The sequence below is a fragment of the Suricata suricatta genome, chromosome 6 (genome assembly GCF_006229205.1).
Source record: "Suricata suricatta isolate VVHF042 chromosome 6, meerkat_22Aug2017_6uvM2_HiC, whole genome shotgun sequence".
Taxonomy (NCBI): domain Eukaryota; kingdom Metazoa; phylum Chordata; class Mammalia; order Carnivora; family Herpestidae; genus Suricata; species Suricata suricatta.
The window spans coordinates 66,127,630-66,154,102 of NC_043705.1; the positions used below are offsets into that span (position 1 = coordinate 66,127,630).

At 36.1% G+C, this 26,473-nt stretch overlaps 1 long non-coding RNA gene across 3 annotated transcripts in view; it reads left to right on the forward strand.

Moving 5' to 3' along the window:
• Nucleotides 1–10,107: 10,107 nt before the first annotated feature.
• The window catches only part of LOC115294637, a 365,947-nt gene continuing 349,581 nt past the window's right edge, over nucleotides 10,108–26,473 (forward strand). For all 3 annotated transcript variants that reach the window (XR_003910018.1, XR_003910019.1, XR_003910020.1), the window contains exon 1: nucleotides 10,108–10,217. This is a non-coding gene — a long non-coding RNA (uncharacterized LOC115294637). The remainder of the gene's footprint in view (nucleotides 10,218–26,473) is intronic.

A 26,473-nucleotide genomic window follows, 5' to 3' on the forward strand; every position in this document is an offset into this window, starting at 1 on the left:
GGTCTGTAGATATGTAGGCATAAAGACAAAAATTAGAGAAGTTTTAATTCATATTAAGAAAGGTTTCATTTTTAAGGTTAAATATCTATTCTATGGTTTTCATTTAAATACCAAGCTTTTAGTACCTTAAAATAATTTCTTTTATTTTTCTTTAAAATTTTAGTTTTTTATTATTTTTATTTTTATTATTTTTTTTATTTTGAGAGAAAGAGAGTGAGTGAGTACATAAGCAGAGGAAAGGAGCAGAGGGAGTGGGAGAAAGAATTCGAAGCAGGCTCCATGCTTAGGGTGGAGCCCGATGTGGAGCTTGATTCCACAACTCTGGGATCATAACCTGAGCCAAAATTAAGAGTTGACCATTGAGCCACTCAGGCACCCCTGGAAATTTTAGTTTTAATTATTCCAAAACCCTTTAAATATAGTAGTCATCGATATCACACAGATAAACATGCACACACACATGTTATACAAAGCATAAATATATCTCTTTGTTAAACTCAAACTACATAGAACTATAGTCCGGAAAATCTAGAAATCTCCTTTTATTATTCCCCCCTACCTCCATTTTTCTCCTGAGGGGAAACACTAGCAACAGTTTTGAGCATGGTTTTTATCCTCTTTCTCTTCATTTTCATATAAAAACATACATACTTACGTATATTTCTTTTTTGGAAAATGAAATACTTTAAAAATTACCTTAATATTTCTAATTAATTTAAGTAATCTCTCACATGAAGAGATGATTATTTCTACAATCATTGTTAACTCATTCTGTTTCCATTTGGGTTAATTTGTAGCTGTGTGAATTTGTAAATATCCTCCATTAATGGTCAATCTTGGAATCTTATGTTCCACAGCATCAAATGCAAAGTACTTGGAATATATTGCTGGTTTAAATTTCTCTTTGCAATTAACAATGAAGATATGTTTGTACTTTCTGATTAGATAATCTATGAGGGCTTAGTCTGAAAGTAGAGGCAGCTACATAAATATATAGTATTTGATATTGCAGTGAGAAGAAGTATAGCAAGAAATCTCTAAGTTTCATAGGGAGACTTAATGAACTAAAAATGAATGATGGTATTTCAAGAAGAGTTAGAGTCCTTTTGTTGAAGGTACAAGATACTACCTTTACATGTAAGAGGGAACTGGTGGGGTGAGGGGACAGGAGTAGGTTTTAACAAATTAGTATGTATTTTTCAGAGGATATTAAAAATATTTTATCTTATGGTAAACTGTATTTTTAAATTTTAATTGTGATTTATGAACATGGATCAAATAATTCAAATAGTCCAGAATGGTACCATCCTTTGCCCCTGCCCCTACGCCCATGATTAATCTTACTCTAAGAGGTGCTTTTTAAAGTTTTTTAATCCCCTCAACCCCCAATCAGAAGTTAATTTTTTTTATTGAAGCCAAATTTGATTATATCAATGGAGTGCTGCTATTCTCTCACAATACAACCCTGTGATACCAAGCTATTTGAACCCTCAGCCTCATGTTGGGGTTTTTCAATCCAATGCTTCTGGGGTTCTGACACTTACAGCTGGGGATGTGCTCACGGTAATGGATGTAGATAACAAAGAGTTACCCAGATCTTTCTGCTCTGAGGGCTCATCTGTGACAAAGAAGGAAGTGGATAAAATGTTCATTCAACAAATATTTATTGAATACCTTTTACATGAAGCTGTATAAAGGCATGTTCTAGGTTTAAGGGATACAAATATGAACTAAACAAAGTACCCATCTTCAAAAAACTTATATTTTCATAGGGCATATTCTCATTAAACAAGAACAAATATGTAATAAAATGAAATAGTGATAAATTACATAAAAGATAAAATACACAAAAGGATATATTTTAGATAGAGTGTTAGGGAAGGCATTTATCAGAAAGATAAGTAGAAACCAGAATGAAACTAGTAACTGAACTTTCAGGAGGAAACCTCCAGGCAGAAGGAAAGTCAGGTCAAAGTTCCTTCAGTAGAAATCCAGTATTTGGAGGGAATTTCACAAAGGCCCGTATGCTGGAGTGGAGTGAGTACAGGGGAGAATAGTAGGACTTCAAGATACCAGAAATGTGATCAGGGGACAAATTAAATGGGGTTTAGAGGCCACGGGGAGAACTTTTGATTTGTTAGGTATGATGAGAAGCCATTGGAAGGTTTTGAGCAAGAGATTTCTATCATCCCTTTTATATTTAAGTGAATTGGGCGCCTGAGTGGCTCAGTGGCTGAGCATTCAACTCTTTATTTCAGCTCAGGTCATGATCTGATAGTTTGTGAGTTTGAGCCCCGCATCAGGCTCCACGCTGACAGAGTGGAGCCTACTTGGGATTCTCTCTCTCTTCCTCTCCCTCTGACTCTCCCCTGCTTGTGCTTCTTTCTCTTTAAAATAAATAAAATTAAAAAATAAAAAACAAAGAGAATTGGTCTGGCTACTGTGTGTCTGCTTATGTTCTGTGGTTGGAAATCTTGGTATAGGGAGCACCTTACGTAAAGAGGGTAAATGCAAATGGAAAAGTAGACAATCTCAGATTGATACTGGAACTATTCTGTGTGAAAATCTACTTTTTAAGATTCTCCAGGCACACAGTGCTTTTGTCAGCTATTAAACCTGGTCAAGGAGGATCAGAAGTGAAAGATAAAGGCAAGATGGGAGAGCTGTAAAACTCCATCCTACAAGACAAACGCTCCCTATCATGTGTAGAATCAGAGGGGAGAGTTTGAATGGAAGACCACATGCAGTATTTGTAAATATTTAAAAATTACTTATCAAGCTAAAAATACATTCTATTCTTACACTTCAATGATTATCCTTCCAAAATTGCCTGCAAGACAAAATTTAAATTTAAGATTCCTTGACTTCTTGGAGTTGCTATATCCAACTATATTAGTAAGATTACTTTGTCATCAAAAGATACAGAATCAAAAGTTAGCTACAAGTTGCAAGAAGGTATTAGAAACCTATATAGTTGACAAAATTAGTTTCAGAACATAGGAGAATAAAAAAATCGATAACCTAATTAAAAATGGACAGGACACATGAATACATATTTCTCAGAAGGCAAAAAGAGAAACCATGAAAATATGGTGAATATGGAAATGCAAAGTAAACTCGGATGAGGTATGACTTTATAGCCACTAGACAGGCAGATTAAAATTGGAGAATACAAGTTTTGGAGAGGATGTGGAGCACTAAGTACTCCCATCTACTGCTGAAGTGAGTATAATTGGTGCAGTTTGGAAAAGAGCATTATGCGTACTGAAGAGTATGTATGTATCCTATGACTCAGCAATTCTACCTGTAGATATAATCCAGAGAGGAACTCTTACACATCAGCATCAGAATAAAGGTGGAAGAATATTCAAAGTGCTATCATTTGTAATAACAAACAGCAGCAACAACAACGACAACAATACAACTGGACACAACCCAAGTCTCTTAAGAATAGAAAAGATAAACTGAAGTACGTTCATACAGAGGAATCCTATAAAGCAGTGAAAAATAAATTACCTGCAAATTGTGCATATCAACATGAGTCTCAAGAATATGTTCATCTCTGAATGTTAACTCATAAGAGAATGTATAGGTGTGTATGATGTGAACAAAGACAAGACTAAATAAAACAGTTTAAGAATATATGAGTGTGATAAAGCTATAGGGAAAAGTAAAGAAATAATTGACATGAATTTCAGAATGGTGAATATTTCTATGAAGGAAGAAAAATGTGATCAGGGAGCATCCTGTAGAGATTTTTTTTTTCATATAGAGATTTCTAATGGTAATATTCTAATTCTTAAGCTGGATGGTGAGTGGGCACATGGCATTTCATTTTCTTATGGTTCATTAAATGGTACATATACTTTATATATATATATTTTTTTACATATTTCACAATTCAAAGATGAATATTAGATGTAGGCACTCTACTTCTGATATGGAACACAGATAGATTCTAACTTTATATTTCACTCTCTATAAAGCATGGTGTTTACTGTCAAGATCTTTAAGATGTTTACTGAAATTTCAGACTCTCCATAGTTTAGGCTGGGAGAAAGCAGAGGAAGGGGGAGCAAAAAGCCTTCTTAAAGCTAAGCCTGATGTCTTTCAGGAACTTTCTCAGGATCCTCCTCTGATGTCTCTGTTAAAATCTTATCAGGCCTCTAGCTCTATGTGAGTGTGTCGTCTTTGAGCTACAGCTCTGACACCCTTAATAAAATAGGTATCTGTTAATAAAGAAGAGAATGGATGGGAGATCAGTATCTCCCAGTATTTTCCAATCTTTTAAGGAGTTTCTTCAAAGAGGCTGTGTGTGAAGTTAATGTTTTGACTCCTTGCACATCTGAAAAAGTCTCCTGTCTCTTTTCATTGTTGTTTGCTAGTTTTGTAGAGGATTTTAGACTCAAAACATTTTTCTACCTCAGAATCTTAGAACTTTCTTTTTTTCCATTTAGTCTAGCATTCAGAACCAAAAAGTAATAAAACATGACTCCAATAGTGGTTTTGCTTTAGATAATTTTTTTTCTTTGAAAGACTGTAAACTTCATTTTTTCCACCTTAAAGTTCTGAAATTTCTCTGACATAGGTCTGAATGAGGTTTTTATATTTTACTTATATATAAATTTTAAATTCAGCCTGTCAGGGTCTATCAGCCTAAAGACTCATTTTTTCTTTAGTTCAAAATATATCTTCTTGAGAATCTCTTTATCTTATGATTTTTTTATCTCTCTCTCTGATTCTTATATGATGGATATTAGATTTTATGCTTTTCTTCTATCTTAGCTTTTCTCTCATATTTTCTATTTTTGCATTTTATTTCTATGTTCAATGACTTTCTGTGAGCTTTTCTTCCAGATCATTCATTTGCTTTCCAGTGTTGTCTATTACTTAACTCTTTTATTCAATTTCTCAATTCATCAATGGTATTTTCTTCTTTTTTATCTTCATTTTGATTTTTTATTATGTAAGGATTTATTCTTTGATTGCTCCTTTTGCCCAAAGCAACTTATTCTTGCCTTGTGGATATAGTAGCTACCTCAATTCTTATAAAACCAATTATACATTTTGTTATATATCTTATTTCTGAAATGGTAGATTTTTATGAAATGGCAGATTATTACCCATTCATATTTTGGAATAAAAGATCAGATCAAGAGGGTCCACATACTGCTTTGCTTAAATTTTACTGATTTTAGTAAGTAGGGAATTACAGATGTTTGTTTTTTTCTGGTAAGCTTATGTTGTTTATAAAACAGCATATGTAGTTGTTTTATCTATAATCAAAAAAGAGAATCAGACTAGTGAGTGAGCCTTAAAAATATGGGAGGAAAATGTGAATGTAGCAGGATCATAACTATGAGTTTGGGAAAGGTTAGGGTAACTGTGTAGATAAGGACCCCAATTTGACATAACAAAAAATTCCAAATATGTTAATTAGAAAGAGTTCAGGAGTGTCTGTGTGGCTCAGGGGTTAAGTGTCCAACTCTTGGTTTCAGTTCAGGCCACAGTCTCACGGTTCATGAATTTGAGCCCTGCATCAGGCTCTGCACTGACAGCACAGAGCGTGCTTGGGATTCTGTCTCCCTCTCTCTGTGCCCTTCCCCCAGTCACAGTGTCTCTCTTTGTCTCTCTCTCAAAATAAATAAACTTAAAAAAAAAAAAAAAGAGAGTTCAACATTGTGTTTCAAGAATGATAAAACCGCTAAATTTTCTTGAAATGATAGCAACTGTATCTCACCAAATCTAGGGTATTTTTGAGTGTAAGATGCATCATTATTTTATATACCACTGGGGGGAAAATCATTGCCAGTTGTATTGCAACAAAAATCTTTATTATCATTTAGAATATTTAGACTTGGTTAGACATAATATTAATCCTGTGCAAACATCAAAAGGAAAATATAAACAAAATACTTGGTTAAGGTATTACTGAAACTTTTTTTACATTTCTAAATCTTCTGAATCACTTATTGGCTCAAAATTATTAGCATTTGTCTTCTTCTACCTAATTTCATCTTTTTTAGTATTCAGAGGATGGGTGCTGCAGCATTTTCTAGAAATACACTACACTAATTCTGAGATTTTCTTCCAAACCATGACAAACCTTCAGCAAGTTTTGATACCGATGTTTTCATGTTTTTGACAGCAGGTATCAATGGACAATTTTCAATCAATAACCAAGGCTCATAATTCTTCCTTAAAGTATCCTTAAATACTTTGTTGTCTGAAATGCTGTTGTCTAGACATGCTTCATGGGATACAATCAAGTAAACACATAAACACCCAGTGACAACACTGTTAAACTTGCTTCTGGTTGACCCAGATGCTCTTGGAGATTCCCTTCACTGTAAGATGTATCTGTATTTCAAAGGTGTTAAATGTGGGGAAGAAAAAGAAATGTCTTAGAAATGATGAAATAAGCAAAAATTTCCTCTCTATCTCTGGAAGACAAAGTTTCTAATTTTTATAGCCCCTGCTGATTACAATAAAATAGTGATAAGAATAGAGCCATTTTTGATAATCCCAATAAGCCAAAAGTGTAACTCATAAGAAAATTAGTTTTCTTATATAGATATAGTTGGTTACTTGATCCTTAAAAACAACTTTTTAAAAAATAACTAATTTTTTTTGAAGTTCATTTATTTATTTTGAGAGAGAGAAAGAATACACAGTGATGGACAGGCAGAGAGAGAGAATCTCAAGCAGACTCCATGCTGTCAGTGCAGAGCCCAATGTGGGGCTTGATCCAACGAACCCAGGAGATTTTAACATGAACCGAAATTCAGAGTGGAGTGCTTAACTGACTGAGCCACCTAGGCACCCCTTCAAGAACAACTTATTTCTGAGAAAGGCAAATGTCTTAAAAAACTTCATTGGGAAATGGGGTTGAACTACACAATAATGACTTGGGTATGCTTTTTGGAACTGTGTCATCAGACATTGTGTTCTACCTCAAGTGTCAACTGTTGACATTCTAGGTCTACAGTTTGTTTTGCCTAAGACTGCATTCTTATACTTTTGGGTTTAAAATTTATTAAAAGCCTTGGAATTAAAATAAGTAATATGTTGTAGAATTACTGAAACCTAGAGAAGTGGAAGGATTGGGAGAGGAGAGCAGTTATATCCAATGACATTAGCATTTTATAACTGTTTTTATTGTAAAGATGTATGTTTTATAAGTACTGTGTTTATGCAAGTTTGTTTTTGTTTAAGGGATTTGAAGTGTATAAAAGGTTTAGTCATATTACATTGGTAATTACATTTTAAATTTGTAAAGGAATTTTAATGAATCAAATTTGGATCCAGTGTCAAAATGCTCGAGAAAAATTGGCTTACAATGGGTTTTTAATTAGAGAGATGATATTTAATAAGCTAAGCACTATATAAGGCACAAATAATAGTGAATTCTGCAAAAAAGGGCTACATGGGTGTTAAAATCTATCAGCAGTAAGGAATTTGTTACTTTCCAAAGATCTGGGTTCTCTTTTCGTGTGTTCCTTCTCTCCATATGCATTGGGTGTAGAGTTCAGATTTACCTGTATCGCTGCTGTACATCTTTCTCAAAATCTTAGCTCACTCCAGAAGATCCTTCATTTGGTATAGAATGCATTTCTATGGGGCAAATGTTTTCTGGGGCAAATGCTGCTGCCTGATACTGTCTGAGAAGGAGGAGAAAGGTGTGAAAAAAAAGCTCACTTGACTGGTCTGTGCAAAGAAAGACCTTTCATTCATCTTCTGGATTATAGCCCTGCAAGTTCTGTTCCCTGTTCTTGTTCATTCCAAACCTGGCACCCCTCTGGGATTCTGCCATTATAGTAGCTTCCACTTCTCTCCTGTCTTCTGTGGCTTTTCAGCAGTTGCGAAAGTTGCAAAATTCTCTAGTTCACTGATGGCTCCTATTCCAGTCTCAGTACTATTCAGCACAGCCCCTCTTGTTCATTTCTATTATTGTAACGCTAGGAGGAAGGGGCAGTGAATGTATACAGTCTGCCAACTAAAACCCCCAAATTTTTACAAGATGTCAACAATCAAATTGTACCTTCCATGAAGCTAAGTCTTTTCTTGGGGGTTTAAATGCATGTTAAATTTTAAGGTCTAAGTGGTTGGAGCCTGCAGGTAGGTATAATGTTCAGGTTATTCACAAGTCCTGCAGCTACTGCAGGTGCATGCATCAGTTTTGCAGAAAGGTTTGGAATTACTCTTTAAATTACTCAGTTTAGTTTGGGATATCCCAGTTGTACATCTCAAATTTAGAAACATTTAGAGTTCTTAAGGAACAGATTATGTTTTAATTAGTGCATTTCAGAGTCACAAAATATTCAGTCATTTTTACCACTAGAATATGTTCCATAAGTAAATAAAATCTAAACCAAAGTACGATTCCTTCTGTTGCTAAGAGGAAAATGTTCTTAAAAGGCTTACCTAATAGAGTTGGATTTACAGACTACTTTCTAATCAGCTCACCTCACAGCCATCACTGACTTCCATAACTTAATATAAAGAAAATCTGTTTCTTCATAGATGATGGTTGTATGATTTATTAGTGACTAAAGCATATAGTTCGCATAAATAAGTCACTTCTGGGTTAGATTCTCCAAGGCCAAAGGGCTCACATGACATTTTTCATTTGGGTACAAAATAGCCATTTGGGCTTATAGGATCATTGAGCCTACATTACTAGTAGTTGACAGTGATCGATTCAAAGTCTATAAAATACATGAGATGCCTCAGATTCCTTTAAAGTTTTAAAATAAATAATTCAGACACCTTATAATTTTTTGCCTGCAGGCTCTCAGAAACTAAGTAAAAGCAAACTTGGTCAATACTTAAATGGGAAATACTCGAATAAAAGTGAAGCAGGGGATGTTTAAAGTATAAGTAATTTTCCCTCCTATATTCTTAGAATTTTCATGGAGCAATTCAAAGTATAGTGTTAATGTTGTATTTCTGGGAGTAGTAGTTTTTCAGGTGGGGCTTTTTAATGTTTAGATCAAAGTAATACTACAGAATAATGCTGCTTGGACACAAACCATTTTATCTTTATAGTTTAACTAAGATAGGAATTTTAAATTCCTATAATTAAGAATTAATTCCTGCTGGAAATTAATGGAAACATTTCTAAATGTTAGTAGAATATCATTTTCTCCCCAGAAATTGCATTTTAGTATTTTTCCATTTTTTAAAATGTTTTATTTATTTTTGATACAGAGAGAGACAGAGCATGAGAGGGGGAGGGGCAGAGAGAGAAGGAGACATAGAACTGAAAGCAGGCTCCAGGCTCTGAGCCAGCTGTCAGCACAGAGCCTGACGCGGGGCTCGAACCCACGAACGTGAGATCTGACCTGAGCCGAAGTCGGAGGCTTAACCGACTGAGCCACCCAGGCGCCCCAGTATTTTTCCATTTTTATCTTCTTCTGTTCTCAGGTCTCAGATGAGTAAAAGAGAAGATTTGTGTATATTCTAATCATTTGAAATATAAAAGTATAGTCAATTCTACACTGTTTACCTAAATGTTTATACATAGGTCCACATATAGCTCTTCACAACTTGGGTAAAATTTTCATATGTTGCAGAATATAGTGTTTGGGATCCCTCAAATAGTTTTGCAATGTGGTGGATATAAAGAAATAAATATAACAGGATCTGAGCTTTATATTTACTAGATACTCATAATGAGGAATATCAGCTGTACATATGTGCTACATGATTATGATTGTGGGTTGGAATAAAATAACATGAGCTACTTTCTGTCTAGTTCTTTGTATCTCCTATATCTGATCACAGATGATAAAAGGTACTATTAGATTTTCCTTGCTGTTGTTTTTCCAATATTATGTATTCAATCATATTTTCAGTTTCTTAATCTTATATTTAATGTTATAGGAATAATATAAAATAATAATTGGTGTCTTGTCAGAGGTTAGGTTTGGTGTGGTGGTATAAAGGGAGTTCTCCACTCATTCTCATGGCTTGAGTATGTATTAGTCCTCAGTCCTATCAGAATGTCACACCTGACATTTCTCCTGAGGTTCAAAATTTTAAGTTCATATTTAATTACCTTAATATATGAGAGGTCCTTACAAAAGGTCTGCTTGTTTTAAGATCCAGTTAACTGCAAAGGGATTTGGGAGATGGAGCCCACTGGCATGCCTAGATAGAAGGGGAGCGTGGATTTGGTGGACAGTAATGCTCCAGTTTTTAAGACCTTAAGTTTGGTAAGTAGTTTCACATTTTTTTTTGTTTTTGTTTTAATTTCTGAAGGTAGAAGTCTTGGATATATATTATCAATTATTTCTACTCTTTCCATAGTGATTTGAAATTGGTCACCAAATTCCACCAGTTCTATGTCTTTAATTCAGTTTCTCTTCATTCTACTGCTATCTCATTGTTCCTTGTGTCCTCCTTTCCCACTGGTAGAACAACTATATTACTCCAAAACTAAATATGAAGAGATCATCTTTACTTTTTTAGAGAAAACACCTCATGACTCACTAAGTTTAAACTTCAAACAAAATTACTTTGGGAGCCCCTGGATGGCTCAATTGGTTAAGCATCCAACTTGATTTTGGTTCAGGTCATAATCTCATCAGTTTAGGTCATGATCTCATGGTTTATATTCATGAGTTTGAGCCACCCATTCTCTCTCCTGTCAGCATGGAGCCTGCTTCAGATCCTCTGTCCTCCCTTTCTCTGCCCCTCCCCTATTCATGCTCTCTTTCTCATTCTCAAAAATAAATTTAAAAAATGAAAAAAATTACTTTGGCATATATTTCTTCTTGTAGATGCTGATAAAGGCCAAATTGCAAGTCACCTCTCACTTCATGCTTGTGCTCTAGTAACTGGACTCATTTTTTACCAAATATATTATCCCTTTGTGTCTTTATGAATGTTCTGCCAGCAATGCCCTTCTCTTAAGTTTTTAAGTGGACAAATGCCTACTCATCTTTGTGTCTAGTTCAAATGTTAGAAACTTTTCTCCTATGCTCCTTTGTAGTCATGTCACCGTTTTTATCAATTTGTGAGTAACACTGGTCACATTATTTGACAATTTCTTTGTTACTGTGTATTACGTTAACATTTAGCACAGTACCTGGAACATAGACAATGAAAGTTTACAAAACTCATCAACCACCTTAAATTGACATTGCCATCAACTCATCATTAGTAGTTATTGTACAGCTGTCCCAAGGGCTTTCCCATAGAGAATTAAATAGACCTCTCAATTTTTAATACTATAACTTTGCTCATTTCCCCACTTAATTTAGGATATATGAATCAAGAATATTTAGTACTGTAGTATAAAACTGTGACTCAGTCCCAAATCACATGATATTTGAGAAGGCCACAGTTGAGCCAATTGGAGATCTGCTAGTAACCTGGCCATGCTACATTTCCTGTGACTGAAGCAGTATCAATCAACGTGGCCTTCAGCCATATCTTTCTGTATACTAGAAATAGGAATGTGTGAAAAGATTAAAAAAAAAATTTCAGGCAATGATCTCATGACTGTTCATGATTAGGACTGACATTTTTAGGCCACCTGGCCACATCTATTTGAAGCTCACCAAGCCCTAGTCTTCTTCCTTTTCTTCAAATAGGATAAAAACACACATGGGGAACCCTATTGATACTTCTGAATGGAAATCTATTTCTAGTTGGTGAGAACTTGTCTTTGAATATTCAGCTTTAAGTAGAAGTTCTAAAAGACTGCAAAAAACATCCTTTTCTTTAGAACCACAATTTTTTCCCCTTCTTACCATGGTCCTTATTAAACCTATGAATCCCCAGATTCTGGACCCTGTCTTTCTAGTCCTACCTTCCTGACTTTATTGGCTTCCTGGGACTTCTGATTTTTACTTACAGGGCTTTATCCCTGGCCTCTTATGATCATCCCTGCTACTATGTAAATTTTCAGTATACCTATATGTAGTCACCTGTATGTAACTCCCTTTCCCACTCCTTTGTAGTAGACTGTCTTTAAAAGAATTAAAAAAATTATTTATTTGAGAGTGAGAGAGAGCGAGCGAGCACACATGGGAGAGGGATAGACAGAGGATTCAAAGCGCGCTGTCCACAATTAGCCCGAGAGAGGTCTTGAATCCACGAACTGTGAGATCGTGACCTGAGCTGGTCAGATGCTTAATAAACTGAGCCACTCAGGTACCCCTGAAAGAGTTGTTTAAGCTACTTGAATCTAAATGAATCAGAAGAAACAAGTACATGGAATTGTTCTGAGGCCAAGAAACACTTTTGATTTTGTCAGCAAATGAGAATTGCCGTATTTCCTCTTGGCTTTAGAGCACTGGCCAGGGCATAAACATGGTTTAGTGCCCGTCCTTACAGATAACACAAGTATCTGAAACTATGAGATGTTGTTTCATTAAAAATACATGTATGAAACAACTCAGAAATAACTGATGATATTTTATCTGTGCAATGAAAAAATATATTTTTCCAGTCAATATGTCTTTGCAGGAACTATCCATTCTTCATTCTTGGTCAGTATAACCCAGAAGGACTGAAGTCACCATGGTCCCAGGAGTGGGCCAGGTCTTGCCATTCAGTATCATACACTCCACACACTTCATGGATGGAACAAACAATTCAGAAGTGAGAATTTTCTTCAAGCTCCATCTAAGTTAGTTTGAGGTTTTGGCAGAAACTATTGGAAGAGAGACACTCCCTTTCTATTTGGGTTACTAAACCGACAAAGTCCTCCTGGAGCTATTAGTCATCATTTTTATCCAGCTCAGGAAAGGCTTATTTGACAATAAAGCCAACACAGAGGGAAACAGAGTTAAGACAGAGAGATATAGACAGTGGTCTGATGAATTTATTAGAGCTACTGGATTCAGCACATGCTTTTACCATGTTAGGTAATAGAGTCCCTTTTTGTTTTAAGCTGGTTTGAGTTGGGTTTTTATCCTCCATAATGGAAAGAAGCTTGATTAATTAAGTGAGTAATTGGGATATCACTTCTAGATGAGAAGTGTAATAGTTTTGTAATTGATATGCTTGTTGAAATAACATTGGGCTTTAAAGCCATTTTTCATGTTTTCCTTATATAATACGATGTCCCTTTGAGGAGGTTCTATGTTGCTAACAAGGCAGCTGATTACATTATGCTGAACTTTTTGAAAGTTCATTTGTTTATTTTGAGAGAGACAGTGTGTGTGTGCATGAGTAAAGAGAGGGGCAGAGAGAGACGGAAAGAGGGTGATTCCCAGCAGGCTCCAAAAATGGTGTGTCCATGTTGATCCCAATCTAAGGAACCTTGAGATCATGACCTGAGCTGAAATCAAGAGTTGGATGCTTAACCCCCTGAGCCACCCAGATGCCCACATTGTATTGAATTAGAAAACTGAAAACACAGTAGTTTTCACATTAATTTGAAGACAAATTTATTACCTTGTTTTCTATTTGGATCATAAATCCCAGCACCTATTTACTAAATATTAGGGAGAAAACTTTTCTTTTCCTCTCTGTTTATTTCCTATAATTGTACATAGGTAATGATCCTTATAGAATTTACCCAAACAGGGGATTAAATGAATTTAAAGTTTCACTGGCTTCAGAATAGTGTCTGTCCTCCATCAGTTACAGAAATGGTTAGCTGAAGGATTTTCCCTCTTCTTTAGCTTGGGAATTTTCACTTCACTCTATGACACTCATTGAACTTGAGATGGCACAATGGCCATTTCTTACGTCAGATCTTATCTTTTAAGGCTTCAAAGTCTGCCTTTTTAATTTCTTTGTTGTCTTATGAATATATGGGCTTGTCTCTGAGTAAATTTCCAGAATGAAGGAGAGCTTGGAAAACATCTCATTATCACAAAAACACGGTTTCTTATGAGCTCTATTCCATATGTAAATACCCACTCATTTGAGTTTCTTTTCAATGTTTGGCATTTCAGTTTGTATACATCTACATATTTATATATAAATTATTCCACACACTTTAGGAGAAGCTATTATGGGGGTGGCAAACATTATGTTAAATAATTAACATTTTTACAATTTGAAAGACTTCTTTCCTTTTCTGTTTTTAAAACACTGTAGTTTATAGCTTATGTGGTAGTGACATTGAAAGTTCTGCAGTTCAGATCCCTGGAATTCAAGTAACATATTTTATTTTTGAATAATTAAAGTTCATTGTAATTGGAGATTTCTGTAGAAACGATTCAGCATATTTCCATGGTCTCTCTACCTTGTCTGTTCAATTGATGAGTTACTGTTTCCAAACTTCTCTGAGAGAAATGCACCTAACAGCTTGTAATGGAAATTATGCACATACAGGATTATATATTTATACACAGTGCAGTATTTGTGGTGGCACTTGTGAATGAAAATGGGGCTTCCGACCTCTGCTCACTGTTGGATCCCATTACACCACTCCTTAAAATTATGAAATGGTGCTCCATGGTCTGAGACAGAAGTTCCAGTACCCACGCCTGCTGACATGCCTTACCTCTTGCATCTCCTGACTCCCAGTCACTCACACATCCCAGGCTCTCATGTGCTTTCAGACTGCTGGGCTTCTGCACAGGCTGTTGTCTCAATCTGCAGTGCTCTCTGCCTCCTTTCATCCCTGGCAAACTCAAGTCTCCGTTAAAGGGTAGTGTCTTAGATAAGGACTTTATTGGCTGCTTTGAGTAATCTCTTCCTCTTTGATCTGGTGAACTTTTCATATACTATTATCACAGCAACTGTAACTATTTGTAATTTGTTAGGATGTAATATTAACATAGTGGATCAAGAACTGAGGCAAACTTTGTCTGCCTTTTGCTGAATCTTAAGGGTAGATGGCTTTGATTTAAGAGTCATTGTTTTGCTCACAACTGGTGGAAATAGAGTAGTTTATACAAGAAGCCTACTTCCAAGACTAGAATTCTTTTACAGAAGTCTCATGAAGCAAGTATACTTTTACAGTTTTACTGATTTGGATCTATTGACCACTTAAAGATTCATTTACATGTACTTCATGGACTTTTCATCCAAGAATGTTCTACTTTATCCCTTGATGTGGAACTACAGGATACATGCATTAAATTATCTGTATCTAATAACTTCAAGGAATTGGTTTAGATTTAAGACAGAAAAGTTCTCAGTGAGGTGAGTCGAGGTAGGCTCTAGGACTGGTCTTTCTCTACTATACCCCAAAGTACCCGGCCCCACTAGAGCTAATTGCCAACACAGTGCAGAGCCAACACTCAGATGAATCCATTCTCTGCTCGAATTACAGCCATATAAAACCTGTTCCCAGGAACTACAACACTCGTCCTTCTCTTTGGTATAAGTGATGCTGGGTAATGGGACACAGCAGCCCTGCATTGTGCCTTATTGTTTCTTAATCTCTAAAGACACTCGATCCTTTTTGGGTGAATATGGACACACGACCTCCCTTAAAAGTCTAGACTAGACTAGTCTTTAGACTAGAAAGTCTAAAGAATGGAGCACGGGTCTGGGCTACAGCGCCGCCCATAGCCTGCACAGTGCTGGATCATAGCAAAGATGTTGAGGGGGAAAAAGTATCAGGTTTTTTTTCTTAGTTTTTTCAGATAGATGAAAATGATCACAAGAGGTCAATAAAACTGAAAATGACCAGGTAGGATCAGATATCTCTTCATTTAAAGAGCAGTGGTGGCAAGCTATCCTGATAATGTTACCTCTCACTTTTTTTGGCTTTATATGAGGGGTATGTTGAGAGTATGATGGAATTGATAGAAGAAGTCATTGTAATTTGAGCATTGATCTGAAATTGCCCTGATTGCTAGGTAATGATAATAAAATCTAAGATGATGCAGGCCAAATGTCTCTCTCTGCCTTCCATATACTCATTTCTATTCTCCCAAGATGTAGAGGCTTGAATACAAGGGGAAATGAGTACTCATTAGCACTAAAAATATTTATCTGTTACATGTCTTTTGAATGTCTCTTCCCCCTTTTCGTGTGCATATCTTGCCACATATTTTTAGTCTTTTCATTTCAGTATCCTCCACATCCAGTGTAATGCCCAGGTCTCCATTGAATAAGTGAGTGCTGAATGAATGAATGGTGATGCATGGTTCCCTTTGAGGAATAACGTACATTTATGAGACTGCTGATGTGCTTATTTATATCAAACTTACAGCCCCCAGGAGCATGGCGCTCTGTAAATGTCCCTATATGAATATATCTGTTGTTACTTTTGTTTTAAAACCCTTTTTGAACTTGTACACTCACAAGACCAATTCAAAATTCCATGAATGCCATTATTTTCAGCATTCACTCATTTTAGAAGAAAAGGAAACTTCCTTTTCTCACCTCCCACAGCCTGAAGAAAGTTTCCTTTTTGAGAACAAAAATTACCATTTGTTTCAAGCTTTCTCTTCAATTATAGCAATTTCCACATGTTTTAAAACTATTCTCAGCAAAAGAAAAATCACCATTTGCACTTTTGATGCATAGGCTAATCTAGCTGCATAGGCAGCTATAGGTTTTAAGGCCTCATAGCTGTGACAAATAATTCGGAAGATTTTTCTTTATTTGCTCCTGGCTATTGCCCATGCTGCCTGTAAACTCAGAAGCAGGACAATATCTAAACTGTTTTTTGAGTGCTGTTAAATGGTCCACATAACGTGGGACCTTGATATGCACTATCAAACAGCTCGATCTTTTCTTAAGGATAAGACAGCATACTCATTTAGCTACAGTTTTCCTCTCTATTTTTCCTGTTTCACAGTCTTTGGTTGGGAGGACAGTAGGGGAGCATACAGTGCAATCAACCAGCTGTGGCCTGCCAATTCCAGTTCCTGACAGGTAGCAAGCTGGATTCTTGGCTGTAAAGAATCTCAAGCAGTTTCGATATGCTCCAGGGAGGGCAACTGTTTAGCCTAAGCAATTCAAAGAAGCATAATTGTGCTTCACAGTACACAGAAAGTCACCACATCTGTTTCATATTTTTGGCTTTTAGAACTGAACTATAACAGAGAAATAAACATACAGCTTTGAATATAGAGTAAAAACAAGTTCATGGTGCACAGATGAGCATATTGTATGTAAGTCAGTGAAAATTTCCTTAATGAGGGTTTCTTTTGGTAAAGTGAGAAATATTTCTGGTGTTAATCAAGGTTTTTTAAAAAAGATTTAATAGAAAATATTATCTATTTAAATGTCAAGGCAGCCTATCATTCTCCCTTAAATCTATTATAGTCAATTGTTGAGATGCCGTCGCGGCACTCACGTGACCTATTGCAAATATTTGGGGAGTCATCTGCACTGCATTAGCCTTTCTAGTGGTAGTTATTTAAAAAATAATTTGGATGTAGTAGGCTAAAAACATTCAAGGCAATGAATTAGAACTTCATTAACCACTTTCATCTTTTATTTTGGTTCAAATGTAAATGCAGTCATTTGATATCTAAGTGTATATAATATGTGATGACTGTCTTTTAAAAATGTAATCTAGCAGAAAATACATCTTAATTTGAATGTAACACTGTTTTAAATATAATTTTAATATCCTTCAGCATCTGGTGTCTCAAAGAATGAGGTCATTTGAGGTTAAGAAACTTTTCCCTGCAATAATAATAATAATAATAATCTGCAGACAAACAGTGAAAAAGGCAAGTACTTAATCTAAATGATCAGATATCATGGAGAAAAGGGAAGAAAGAAACTGACATGCACCAAAGCTTTCTGTTTACTAGCGTCTTTACTTTATGATGCTTATATGTTTTCTACTATAGCTATTATGTACATATTGAGATCTTCCAGATGAAGAACGTGACATGAAATAATTAGCTCAAATATTAATGAGATCTGCCCTAATCATACTCAGATCCTCTCGTTCTTTCTTTCAACTTGTAGTTATGTATTTTTGTATTTTTTAAAAAAACCTCTGTCTTTCTAGTAGTCTGTAAACTCCATGAGGTCAAGGACTATGTCTGTCTTTTATTATATTCCCAGGGACCTGTTTACGAATAAATAGGGGCTAATTGATATTTCTTGACAGTGATCGATGCCTGGCCTAGTTAAATATATTAACCCATTTAATCCTCCCCTCAAAACTTTGAATGGATTACTATTGTCCCTACTTTAGAGACATGTAAGGTGAAGCATAGAGAAGTCAAGTAACTTGCCAAAGTCATGTAGTAAGTGGAAGAAGTAGGATTTGGCAGTCTGACTCTATCTCAGTCCATGGTTTTAATTATGAAACAGACTCTTGGCACAGTCAGAAATTATCTGAAGTTAAGGTCAAAAAAAGACCTCATTGACAGAATTACTCACTTAGATGGTATGGTAACTTATCATCGCCCCTAGACATAGTATTTATTCATTCAACCAAAACACATTGTTTCCCTGCCAATGTGGCAAGCACCTTTTTAAATTTCCTTGCTCAGACCTCACTGGAACTGTGTGTGTGTGTAAATATCTTGTTTCTTCTAATTTACAGATGGGGAAATTGAGCTTAAAATCTTAAGTAATTTGGCCTTGGTACATTTCTGTAATTAGCTCATGCTCCAAGGCAAGACTTGGTCAACTCCAAACTCAGTGCTCTATGTCATTATGCAGCGTTGAAATCTCGTTCCCTTTTCTGACTATTAATAAATTAGGGGCAAGTGTTATTGGCCAAAATGATATGACACTGAGATAGATGTTAAACTTGTTGATTTTTGGCCTCCTTTCTTTTTTACTTCATGATTTGGGCTTTGTGATAACATGGGTCTGTTGTTTCCTGCCTTGAAGGAAAAGCAAGGCGGTGCAGATGCTCACCTTTGTAAGTGATTTAGGCTGGCAGGAATTTAGTGTAGTCCTGAAGTTATGGACCAAGAGCCTTCATGATTCTGTGCCGCAAGCCAGAAAGAATAAATTATGCTGTTCCCGTCTTCTGTCATTTTAAATCTGTAAAGGAATTGTGTGCTATAAAAACTTGAAACCTGCTCCTCTATTGTTAACGTCTGATTTTTTTATAGGCTGTCAGAGATTAGAAAGAGAGGCTGTACAGTTCAAGTGTTATTTTCAATCAGGTACCTATCATGTATTTTTATATCTGGAAGCCAAGGAGTATTTGTTAATTACAGCGATCATATAATCTTTCAAATGCAAATAGTCTGACTCAGATTTCAGTTTGTTTGGTACCAAGCAATGAGGAAAGAATGGTATAGCCTGATCCTTGTTTTCTTCCCATCTGTGTGCACCAGGCAATCACCACTTACAGATGGTTGTGATTCAGAGACAGGTTGCCACATGCGAAAAAAGTATGTTTCAGTTATTTTAATAAGATTTATTGCAGTAGTCACAGTTAAATGCTTAAACCTTAATGATAATTGCTGCTAATCTTTCAAGAAAATGATTAGAGTTTAATAAACCTCAAGAAGGATATTTTACTGTAAACTTCAGTGAAATTACAAAGGTAAATTTTATGTTTACTCCCTCATTTCATAAATCAGAATGCCATGTATGCCTTTTTCCATCTTCTGAAATTGGCTTTTATATAGACACACACACATTTATATTACATGTATTGGGGACTAACTAAGACCTCTAATTTCTATGAAAAACATAATGGGTTAAGTGAAAACAAATAATTCTGAACAAATACACCAAAATGATTCCTAGTCAGCTTTGAGGTGGTTTTTTTCCCCCTTGGTAATATATACACAACCTGAAATTTGTTTTAGCCACTGTAAGTGTATAATTCCATGACATTAAGTACACTCACAGTGCCATGCATCCATCATCACCATCGATTTCTAGAATCCTTTCATCTTCCTTGAGAGCTTGTTTGGAGGTTCTAGCAGGGGAGCGCAGCTACTCGTATACCCTTGACCGAAGAACGGTCCTCCTCTATCGGGGATGGTCATCCTCTTCAACCGAGCGCACAGCTTCGGTAGGGATGCACATGGAGCGGTGAGGGAGGAAGGGGACACCCGCCTAGCCAGCCAGATCAACAGAATCAACCCTGGCGATCAATGGGGTGACAGATGTCGCAGCCAAATCGCCCTCACATCCTCCTTTCATCTTCCTAAGCAGACAACGTGTCCCCACTAAATAATAAGCTCCCCATTCCCCCTTAGCCCAGCCCCTGATGACCTCCATTCTGCTTTCTGTCTCTATGAATCTGCCTTTTATGTAGACCTTGTATACATGGAATGATGCAATGGTGGGATAGATATGGCGACACTGAGATGGACATAAACTTTTTGGCTACTGGAAATAATACTGCTATGAACACTGGTGCTCACACATCTGATACCTTGCTATGAATTCTTTTGAGTATATACCTAAGATTGGAATTGTTGGGTCATATGATAATTCTATGGTTAACTTTTTGAGGAGCTGACAAATTGTTTTTCACAGTGGCTGTACCATTTTCTGTTTCCACTAGGAGTGCATGAGGGTTCTAATTTTTCTACATCCTGGCCAAAATGTAATATTCCTTCCTCCTCCCCTTTTAATAATAACCATGCCAATGGGTGTTAATCTTGAGATAAAAAACGTTTTTCATGTTTATTCATTTCTGAGAGATGGAATACAAGTGTGGGAGGGGCAGAGAGAGAGAGGGAGACACTGAATCTGAAGCAGGCTCCAGCCTCTGAGCTGTCAGCCCAGAGCCCAATATGGGGCTCAAACCCTTGAACTGTGAGATCATGATGTGAGCTGAAGTCAGATGCTTAACCAACTGAGTTACCCAGGTGTTCCTAACCTTGAGATTTTTAAGTTACATAGATACTTTGAGTAATCATGTGAAGATGTTTTATTTAGTAATTTTATGCAAATTGTCACAAGTTGGTAGTTGAGAATAATCTTTACTTACATCCATTTGTATTTGTTGGGTTAATCTCTTTGATTCTTGCCTCTGAATAGGACTCTGAATAGGAAAGTTTCTTACTTAAAGGTGATGCCAAAAAAGCACATATAAATGATGTTTAACCATTTGTGAAAGCTTAAATTGATAAGAGGTTTTATCTTAGTATATAAAATAAGGTAATGCATATAAGAGATGTAACAATATAACTTAAAACTCAGGGCATTTCTCTTGTTATACAGGTAGGATGATGTGTGTTTGCTAAGTAGGTTGAGATAGGACACACACACACACACACACACACACACACACACACACACATATCTCTGTAATCCAGAGGCTATCATAAAGGAGATATGAATAGATTAAATGGGATCCTCATAGATATCAAAACTTGGGATACCCTCATTGATTTTAGGATTTGTCTTCAACTGAGGATGCACTGGTATTGTGAAGCTAGGCTAACAGATAGGTAGAATCTGTTTGGCACATTCCAATTATGGCTTTTTCCTTTTCAAGCCAGTATTTTAATGGAATTTGTGTCTTATTAAAGACTGTGCTGTCATAAGCCTATACATCTGACTGGGAGAAATGTGGAGACTCGCTGTTGGGTGTGGAGTTCTACATTAGAGAGATCATTAAGAGGGGAACTGGGCTTCACGTTTTGGGGAAAAAAATCAATGGGTATCGAGTTTTGATTGAAGGTGGCTACAAACCATCCGTTAGATACATTTTAAGGCTTAGTATTTCATTTCTTGTACTAAACACCAACATTTTATCACCATATAATTCTAGGTTATATGGTTTTGGGCTTCAACTTTGGGTCATGTCTGAAATAAAAGTACTTATTTATTTGTAGTTTTAAGATGAAATAACTTAGTTGCATTTTTTTCAGAATTAAGTTCAACACTTTTTATAAAGTATTATATAGAAAAACTTATTTTAGAAAATAGAAACAAATGAAATAATTCTTTGAGATCTGCAATGTTGATAGCATTTTCATTGAAACTATAAAATGTTTGTTTGTAAGTAAATGAGTTTATAGTAACACTTAAGATATTAGTGCTAAAACAAATGTCTGTAGGTCTGGTCAGAGCACTGTAAAATATGAATCAAATAAATTGTGTCCTTTTCTCAGACAACTTACACTCCAAACTGCATAGAAGTGTGTAGGAAGTTGAGATATTGTACACATACTTAAAATACAAGCATAAATGAGAAATCACATTGTCAGGAACAGACAATATTCTGACTGTACTGGGAAATGCACGTTAGCGTGGTTAGTCATGGAAGGAATGAATCATAGCCTCTCTTCCAACGATTGAGTCATGGCTGGTTGAATGGAGGTGGGGTTTCAAGCACTCTTTCTTTGAGTGATGGAAAGAATTTTTCATCATTTTATATATTATTCAATATCTCTGTCACTATTGCTGTTGATAAATGATGTGAAAATGATCATTTATCATTTAAAATCAATTGAGATATTTACAACGAATACTTTCCTTCCATAGATCTGGAAGTGCTTTCCAAAAATCAATTAAATCGCACAATATACTACTGTAAGGTTAGTCTTAGTATCACCATTTTATGGACAAATTCAAAGCAAGAGAGGTTAATTAACCCATCACAGAGTCCAAAGGGCTGAGTGGCAAGGCAAAATGGACTAAACAGCAACATGAAGGCCAGGAACTCTGCTTTTAGCATGGATTTTAATTGATTTAGATCAGTTTCTCCAGCCTAAAAAGCACAAGCAATGATTCTGAATTATCATGCAGCAATATAATGTGGATTAAATAATTAATATTCTGAAGCCCTTTATAAATGTGAATTATTGTTACTCATTTTAGCTTTAGACCACTAAGTTGGCCAAACTACCTTCCAGCACTGGTGACTAAAGTGTAAATTAATTGGCTAAGTGAGAAATTCATCTCACACATTTCTTGCTGAGAGATAAGAGATTCCTCTGTTCTGATTGGAAATCTATATATACAATGGTGCATTTTCCTCTGCTTCCATTAATATATGTGTTTGTATCCAATTCCCTGGGAATTCATCTTATACAGGGAGATCCAGGTTCAAAGTGTTAGTGTAAAATGCTCATGTTTCTTTTAGGAAAGCCTATCTCCTTTTTTCTAGAGATGTACTTTCCGGAATATTGTCATATGGTCAGCCAAACAAGTAGTTTGCTTTACTAATCCTTTACACACCTGTTGGGAAAGATTACAGTAAATGGTATTTTATCTAAAGACACACTGTCCTGCTTATCAAGGTTTGTACTTATGTTTGGTGCTTTTTTTGTAAATATATTTAGGGTATATTAGAAATCTTGGGGTTGCTTTATTAATTTTTTCCCCTCTCTATCCATCTGATTAGGAAAGTTATCATTGGAGAGGCAAAAACTCCCAAACCGTTCTTTTAAAGGAAGGGAGGGCTCAAGGTTGAAAGATAGGAAGTCTAAAAGTAATTACCAGTTTTATGCTTTTTCAGGAGGATAAGGAAGTCTATCTATAGAATTCGTAATATATCAATGGATAGGTAATAACAGTGATTTTGAAGATTGTGTTAAAATAAATTTTCACTTATTCAATACTTTTTTATTTTTTACAATGTTTATTATATGTTTTTTGAGAGAGAGACAGACAGACAGACCATGAGTAGGGGAGGGGCAGTGAGAGAGAGAGGAAGACACAGAATCTGAAGCAGGCTCCAGGCTCTGAGCTGTCAGTACAGAGCCCAATACAGGGCTCAAATCCATGAACTGTGAGATCATGCCCTGAGCTGAATTTGAGGCTTGACTGACTGAGCTATGCAGGTGCCCTTTAACAAATATTTTTTGAGCATCTGTTCTATACTAGACATAGTTCTAGATGCTGAGACTAAAGTCTAGGACTTCGCTGTCTATCACTTATAGTAAACAAGCAAAAATGTATGTATGTGAATATGTGTTCTAAGTCAGTTAGATAAGAGCTAGGAAAATACAATGAAACCAAAGGGGGACAGAGTATAATGGGAGTTTTTTTTTTTTTTATAATAGTTTATTGTCAAATTGGTTTCCATATAATGCCCAGTGCTTCTCCTCACAAGTGCCCTCCTCTATGACCATCATCCCCTTCCCCCACTTCCTTCCCCCTTCAGCCCTCGGTTTGTTTTCAGTATTCAGTAGTCTCTCATGGTTTGTGTCCCTCTCTCCCCACCTCTCTTTCCCCTTTCCCCTCCCTATGGTTCTCTGTTAGGTTTCTCCTGTTAGACCTCTGAGTGCAAACATAAGGTATCTGTCCTCCGCCTGACTTATTTCACTCAGCATGACACCCTCGAGGTCCATCCACTTTCCTACAAATGGCCAGATTTCAACCTTTCTCATTGCCATGTAGTACTCCATTGTGAATATATACCACATCTTCTTGATCCACTCATCAGGTGATGCACATTTAGGCTCTTTCCATGATTTGGCTATTGTAGAAAGTGCCGCTATGAACATTGGGGTACCTGTGCCCCTATGTATCAGCACTCCTGTATCCCTTGGGTAAATCCCTAGCAGTGCTATTGCTGGGCCACAGGGGAGTTCTGTTTTTAAAAGGGATGGTCATGAAAGTAGGAGATTGACAGTTGAGCAGTTTGAAGGAAGTAGTAAGCCTTATAGGTATCTTTGGGAAGAGCATTACAGGCAGAGGCAATAGTGATGCAGGAGCCTTGAGAAAATATTAAGTATGTGGAGGAGCAGTTGTGGTGGTGATTCTAAGGAACATCACAGGGCTTAGATATTTGGGAACATGCTCAGTTCTCCGAAAACAGCTGAAAGACCATTGGAGAAAGAAATTGTGTATATATACATGCAAGAAGACTCGTGTAAACCCTTGCATGTTGGTATGGACTATTAAGAGCTAGCAGGTACGTAGTTTGCAAAGAGCTAGAAGCAGCTTGATTTATTAATTTCAGGGATATTTAGTGAATAATTCTTGTTTTTTCAAAACATATAAAGTGTCTAATTGTGAAGGCAGAAGAATAAACTTGTACTGAGGAAAGGTATATAATTTGGACAACTGCAGACTGGGTCAGAGAACTCACTGGTTATCCTAGACAAATCAGTGGAGTGCACAGTGATTTGTGTATTAAAAGCATAATTTTACTTTTAATTTATTTTACTGAAATAAAAAACACACACCATAAAATTTACCCTTTTAATGTATAGACGTATATTTCATTATTTTTAGTATTAGTCACAAAGTTGTCCAAACATCACCATTATCTAATTCCAGAATGTTTTCATCATGCCATTAGTAGTCATTTTCCTCCCATCACAGCCCCTGCAACTCCATAATCTGCCTTCTGGTTTTATGATTGTTACTATTTTGGACATTTTTTTGGGGGGAGAGAAAGCACAAGCAGGGGAGAGGCAGAGAGAGAGGAAGAGAGAATCTTAAGCAGTCTCCATGCTCAGCATGGGGCTTGATGCAGGACTTGATCTCACAACCGTGAGATCATGGCTTGAAATGAAATCAAGAGTTGGATGCATAACTGACAGAGCCACCCAGTCACTCCTATTTTGAACATTTTATACGGGTGGAATCATATAATATGTGGACTTTTGTATCTGCCTCTTTCACATAACATAATGATTTTAATGTTCTTCTATGTGGTAGTAAGAATAAGTACCTGATTATTTGTTTTTAATTTTTATTTTTTTATTTTTGAGAGAGAGGGTGAGAGGCACAATGTGAGTGGGGGAGGGGCAAAGAGAGACTGAGACAGAGAGCCTAAAGCTATGAGCACAGAGTCTGATGCAGGGCTTGAGCTCATGAGTCGTGAGATCATGACCTGAGCCAAAGTTGGATGCTTAACCAACTGAGCCACTTAGGTGCCCCAGTATTTGATTTTTTTTATGGCTGAATAATATTCTATTATATGGTTATATCACATTTTGTCTATTCATCTATTAGACATTAGGATTGTTTTCAATTATTGGCTATTATAAACGTATCTTGGGTATTTATCTAGAAGTGGAATTGTTTGATCATGTAGGAACTGTATGCCCAGCTTTTTGAGGAACTTTCAAACTGTTTTTCAACCTGGCTAGACCATTTTATATTCCTACCAGCAATGTATGAAGGTTTCAATTTCCCTGTATCTTATTCCACATTGATTTTTGATTATAGATGTTCTAGTGTGTATGAAGTGGTATCTTGTTGTGGTTTTTATTTGCATGTTTCTGATGACTAATATTGATCATCTTGTCATGGACATATTGGCTATTTGTAATTTATTTTGGAAGAAAAATTTTTTTCAAGTTCTTTGCCCATTTTTAAATGATGTCAATTTATTGTTGGCTTGAAAGAGTTCCCTATATATTTTGGATATTGAATCCAGATATGTGGTTTGCCATTATTTTCTCCCATTCTATGGGTTGTCATGTCTTCTCATGCATAAAAACTTTACATTTGGATGAAGTCTAATATATCTACCCCTCCCCCCCAGCCCCATACTGAATCCCTTGCACTTCCATATGAACTTTAGGATCAGCTCGTCAATTTCTGTAAAAAAAAAAATAGCTGGGAATTTGATACAGATTGTACTGAATCTCTAGATCTATTTGAGAAGTGACATAGTCATATTATATATACATATATATCTATATATATACACACACACCCACACACCCACACCCACACCCACACCCCCCCCCCC